This window comes from Toxorhynchites rutilus, chromosome 2 (assembly GCF_029784135.1).
Source record: "Toxorhynchites rutilus septentrionalis strain SRP chromosome 2, ASM2978413v1, whole genome shotgun sequence".
Lineage (NCBI taxonomy): Eukaryota > Metazoa > Arthropoda > Insecta > Diptera > Culicidae > Toxorhynchites > Toxorhynchites rutilus.
The window spans coordinates 90,560,881-90,567,474 of NC_073745.1; positions in this window are offsets into that span (position 1 = coordinate 90,560,881).

Genomic DNA, 6,594 nt, shown 5'->3' on the forward strand with positions numbered 1-6,594 from the left:
TATTTTTGTATTTTTGTATTTTTGTATTTTTGTATTTTTGTAGCTTTGTATTTTTGTATTTTTGAATTTTAGTATTTTTTGTATTTTTATATTTTTGTATTTTTGTATTTTTGTAGTTTTGTAATTTTGTATTTTTGTGTTTTTGTGTCTTTGTGTCTTAGAGTTCTTGTATTTTTTTTAATTTATGTATTTTTTACAACATCGACGTGTCGTAAAAACAAATCTCAGTAGAAATCCGTCAAATCGAAAAAGTGAACTGACATCCATGTTCAGCGGGACAACCGACCGAATAGCGGCAGTGCCTTGTCGCGTATGGAACGCCTCGAAAATTCTTCACCCCCGGACGTGATGTCTGGGCATCATTTCTTCGAAAAATTAAAGGTCTCTGGCGTGAATCACGACTAATAAATCTAGCTGTTTGAATATGCTAACTAAGTTAATTTAAAATGTTTTTTTAACTGCTCCCTAAATACGGCTCGACCGCGCTCTTCGCTAGGAACGAAAGAATGTTGATTAGTGCGAGTTTTGCGTTTAGGCGTATCCATGCTGCTGCTTCACCCGCATTCCTCTGCGGAAGATGGTTAAAATTTAGTGCAGCCGTTAAGCGCGGGTCGTAAAGCAAAATGGCTTTACGTGGCATTTAATCCTTCATGACTTACAGACTTGACTTACGGACTGCTGGCGGTTGGCTTCATTTGCATTATCCAATTAAACTGGAAATAAAATGAGTCCAAGCCGTTAACCGCATGCTATGCGTTCGATCGACGCGTTGAGCCAAGATAACACACGTAAAATTTCCAACCCGATTCTCATCCATCATTTTCGCGCGATGCTGCTCTCCGCCTCCAACGCAAACAACACATGACAACACATGTGATGGACATCTCCAGCAGAAGTTGTTGGATTATTTACACTGCCACCGCTGAGTGTCACCGAATGAAATCCTTCTGTCGATGAGGGTGGGCAAAAAAAAAAACAGCACAAAGTCGAATCGAAGGAATAAAACAAAAACAAGACCGAGCAAATGTTTGAAAGCATTTCCAGATTTTAGCCCCGAGGATGTTCGCAAAATTTATGCCGGCTCGGACTTACGTGACTTCGTCGTGGTTATCTTGATGCCCTGCCTCGTGTTCTTTGTCCTATCCTGTGGCCTGTGGGAAGTTTGGCAGCATTATTTATATTTCGTCTTTTCCAATCTCGTCTCACCCTCCGGATGGATAAGTTTATTTTCGTGTCCGAGTGTTACCCGGCGATTTCTTCCACCTCCGCATAATCGTAAATTGGATCGAACCAAAAACGGATGGATTCGGCGAAGATGCTGCTTCGATGTGGCACCAAGCTATCTTGTTCGGGAAGGACGAGCTGAAGAGAGCCTGAAGTTCGGACGGTTCGGTCAATAAATTTGTTAAGAGGAACCCCAATCAGAGAATTTGAATACGAAAGCAGAGCGCGCCGACATCCAGATTTATCTCGGAGCGAAACATGACGTGAGTGCATAACCGTGACTGCTATCTGGGCACGGATTTTTCCTTTTGGGGAGAATTCTCGAAAAGCCAAGTTTCGCTGTGGGAAGCAGATCGTGAAATGTTATACCGATATTGACGCAAACGTCAATATCAAACTATTTTTCACAATCTTTCGGAACGGTTTATTGTTTATTGTTTCCAAAAACGATGGCCGAACTTAACCGATTTTGTTGAAACTTTCACCATGTGAGAGTGGCTGGCATAAACAACATTCCGCATTTTTATATGACCGAATTCAAAATTTTCAACCCACATGGCTTCGACAAAAATATTGGAAACTTATGAGCCACACAGATTACAATTGTAAGTTTGTAATCAATTTTAGAATACAAATATCTCGAGAGATTTTTTACGTAGGGCAGTAAGTTTGCTGAATCAGAAAATCGGTAACGTTTTTATGAAACATTGTAATGTTGGTAACCACTTTTGCTGCAAACGGATCATGACGATTTGTGTACCAATCGATTCGTAATTTTCTAAGATTTGTTTGATAAGCTGTATATTACGATTCCATAATTTCGTAGTACTACGTTAATAATGCGGTTGTGTCTTAGACACCATCCTTCTAATTTTTTATTTGATTTTCAACTGAAGAATACTGATCTCTATTCATCCTTTTCTCATTCGTCTCTTGCTATATAAGGACGAGGACATAGTAAACACGATGCGGTGCGGGCGCGGGCGCGGATCGATTGCGGGATAGCTCTTTTGTTTACGACTGTGGAAATCAAATGCCCGGACCTGACATAGTAAACGCAATTTCAATGCGGCAAAACTGTGTGTGGAGAGTTTTGCCGCTAGTGAACGCAAGTGGTGGTTGCTAGACGATTTTCATAAGCAAACTCATCGAATGGATATAAAGATTGAGCTGTTGAATTATTATTTTCGTTTTGTTCGATGAATTATATAACTTTATTATTATTTACATAATGCATATAATGAAAACGTTACGTTAAGGGCTTTCCATTTACCATGTTCACAGATAAAAACGATCTCACAATTCAACTGTTTATAAAATGAAGGCATGTTATTATATCTGGCATCCTTGTGCTGGGTTATTTACATGTGGAATGGAGTGGAATTAAACATCAATAAACGCGCGATCTGAAGCGATCAGTATGTCATAGCACGCATAGCCAATTCATCGCTCCGCATCGCATCGCACCGCACCGCATTTACTATGTCCTCAGCCTAAGCCATTCCATAGAGGCTATATATTTATATTTTTCATGAAAGCTCATGCTTTTTTACATAGCACACCCAAAAATCAGAGATGTGTGATAAAAATAATAAAAAAACATGTTTTCTGTCCTCGTTCAACATACCTACGCGACTGGCCTACCATGCGCCTACCCTAATTTTAGCGTCTGTAACATGGTTACATTATAAACACTCATTATAATTTCTAATCTGAGACTATTATATTATACTTAAAGACTTGAACGCTGAGGGGCGCAAACAAAATCCAACCACATTTGAAATATCAAAATGTTCCCATGTTATAAGTTTTTTTTTCAAACTTTTCAGTATTTCAGACGCAAACTTTTCAGTATTTTCAGAATACTACGCAAAAGTAGGTAATTAATGGACCATTTTGGCATACCAGTATCTTTGATTTATTTTTTTATAGATACATTGTTCCTGATTGGGTACTTTTGTTACTAAAGGAGTAATTTTAAGATATGACATAAAAAAATCCACTTCATGGTATATAAAAAAAATAATAAAAACAAATAATCATTATGACCCCTTTATGATATGACAATAATATGACCTCGTTTGGCCTTGAGGTTCCGGAGGTATTAGGGGTCCAGCTCATCCCAAGCCGCAGCAAAACAGTTTTGCTTGTTCCTAACGTCAGATTTGTCAGATTTGGGTTGGCCACACCATTGGTTTGATCGGCTGGAAGGTGTAGTTATCCTCCAGCCCCATTTTCAGCATGGACTCCACTAACAACTACTTCGGAACCCTCGGAGACGTGATAGCCGAAGCCCACGGGAACCGTCAGCACATGGAGATGGTAGCACTGGACCAGGAAAAGGCATACAACAGAACATAGATCCCGTTAGTGCTGAAAACTCTGGCAGATTAGGGCGTTGACGGGAAATTACTGCACTTCATCAAGAACTTCGCCACACGCCGAACCTTTGAGGTCAAAATTGGTAACATCAGTTCCCGAGCTTTCCACGAGGAAACAGGAGTACCTCAAGGTTCTGTTCTTGCCGTCACCCTCTTTCTCGTCGCCATGAATAGCCTGTTCCAGGTCCTGTCTGGGGGAGTCTTCGTGTTTGTCTACGCGGACGACATTCTTCTGATGGCAGTGGGTGACACCCATAGGATTCCACGCATCAGGATACAGGCAGCTACCAATGCGGTGGGCAGCCGAGAGAGGATTTAGACTTTCAGCGCAGAAGAGCGGCCATATGGTGATTTGCAGCGATAGACATCAGGGTCCCAACTCCAGGGTCCAGCTATACAAAAACAACATTCCCCGCCGAAAAACGCTAAAAATCCTTGGAGTGTTTGTTGACCACAAACTTAGCTTCCTCCGCCATTTCGAGGAAGTTAAGAAGAGCTGTGCCACCCGGTTGAATCTGTTGAAAACCATTTCCAAACCGCACCGGAGCAACAACAGAAATATTCGGCTACGGGTGGCCAAAGCCATCATCAGCAGCCGCCTCACCTATGGCCTTGAACTGACGTGTTTGGCTGGAGACAAGCTTCCAAAATCTCAGGCACCGATCTAAAACAAAGCACTACGGACAGTCTCCGGTCACCTGCGATCAACACCAGCTGCCTCTGTCTGCGCCGAAATTGGAGAACCTCCTTTCGATCTGATCATAGACTCGGCGATCGTAGCCAGGACTGCCAGTTTCTTGTCGAAAACCAGCGGTAGAGGGGAGACCCACCTGACCGCCCTTAGCAACACGATCCTGCAGCGGGTGGCGCACGCCAACATCCCCCCAGTGGCAAAACAATCCTGGTTTGGTGCGAACGACTGGAGGTTCGCAACTGTTCTCGTCGAGAACGGTATTAGGGACAACTTTCGGACCGGGGCGAGCTCGATCGGTCTGCTAGAATATTTCAAGGTCATCATAGCATAAGCGATAAGCGATAATAATAATAGTCTGATTTCCAGCAAGAAACTCGCGGACATCTGCCAGGTCTTCTCGGCCAAAGTGGCCGGCATCTTCGAGGCAACTACAACTTCATCTTCCAAGCCGTTGTTGGTCGTCTCCGATTCGGCAAGCGCCATTTAATGCCATCGGTGCGACCAGGTCCAAACATCCATGGGTACAGGCCATCAGGTAGAACATATTGCCCGACACTGTGCTCATGTGGGTCCCCGGACACATCGGCATCACAGGGAATGAAGCGGCCGACCGGTTTGCCGGAACCGGTCACACCAGACCGTTCTTCACTCGGGATGTGCCGCTTGACGATGTGAAGTTGTGGATCACCAACTCTTTCCGCACCTTTTGGACCGAAAGGTGGTTTGCAGAGGAAGGGCAGTTCCTCAGAAAAGTCAAGGGCACGATTGTCAGGTTTGACGATGTTAAAGGAATGAGAGAACAACGAATCCTGTCCAGATTGAGGACCGGTCACTGCTCGGTCTCACACGGATTCAATAGAGGACCCTTCCATCTACTCTGCGACCTCTGCCAAATCCACAACTCTGTCGAGCACTTCTTGTGTGGTTGCCCGAAATTCGATGATCTGCGAAACCTGCATGGAATCAGCGGGAGTGTGAGAGACATCTTGAAGGACCATCCATCAAGAGTAGCAGCGCTTGTCTGCTACCTAAAAGATGTCGAACTATTTTTTAATATCTAGCGTCTGAACAATGGATCAGTCAAGAAGATCCTTGTTCCTTCCCGTCCACGATGAAGGGGAATAAGAACACGTCGGCATCTTCAACGGCACGGCCTCCTCTCCACTGGCCTGGAGCCATGGTCCGAGGACATCCATGCCATCTGGTCCAACAAGCAAACAGCAAGTTCTTTGTTAAGTCATGTCTCGCAAAAGGATTTATATGTGTTTAATTTTTATGTGATAATTTTATGTGCAATCTGTTCCCAACGAAACCTTGAGGCAATACCGTCGATAAAGAGGCGAACCAGCCCAGGAGGCTGAAAACCTCTCAAATAAAGAATTAAAAAATGGACTCTTCCAGGTTCTTGCACAAAATGTCGATGTAACCATCGCCAGTCATAATACCGTTGGCCTGCGCTGAGTTTCCCACCCCAGCCCACGAGAAACAGCCCCACACCATGATGCTTTCACCACCGTGCTTCAAAGTCGGTTCTAGATGTCGGTCCTGAAAGCTCGCTCTTCCGCCACACTCGGAGCCATCTTTTTTTTGGTTAACTTTTTCCCGAGTCTCCCTCGTGGTGTACCTGCATGACATAGGGCTCTAGAACGCTCAGCAGAGTAGTAAAATCACTTGATGTGTGACGTATTAAATAATACGGGAAAGGGTTAAACAGCTCGAACTTGGACTCTGACCAAATAACGCACTTCCAGAACTCCAGCGGCAAACCGAACCGAAAGTCGTTTTTTTGGTGTTGCTGATCATGGGTCGCTTTTTGGTTAAGTAGCTCTTCAAGTCCCGTTCCTCCAAGCGTCGTCGAATGGAACGATTGGAAAGGTCCACATCCATCGCCCGAATGGTCGTTCGTGTGTTTTTATTTATATCCCGGGTGATTAGCGTGCCCGTTATTGCATCAGTCTTACGTTTCGGTCCTCTTCTCGGTCGATTGGCCACGCTTCCGAACACCTGATGCATACGCATGACCAGCTGGACCGCATCACGGCTTACCCCATACTTCTCAGCAATGTTTTGTTGAGACTCCTTACGCTGGAAGGTAACACACAATCAAATTTCAGACCTGTGTTGGGATTTCCCCCAATTTCCGGAAGATTCCTCAGCGTCACTGCGCACGAAAAGTTGACCAAACATATATGTTCAGTCGCAAGCGCACTGAAGGGAGAACCGATGCATGAGATGCGATCCCCCGACGCCACATCATAAAGTGCAATCCTCTGCTCTCCCGCAAACAGGATTGAA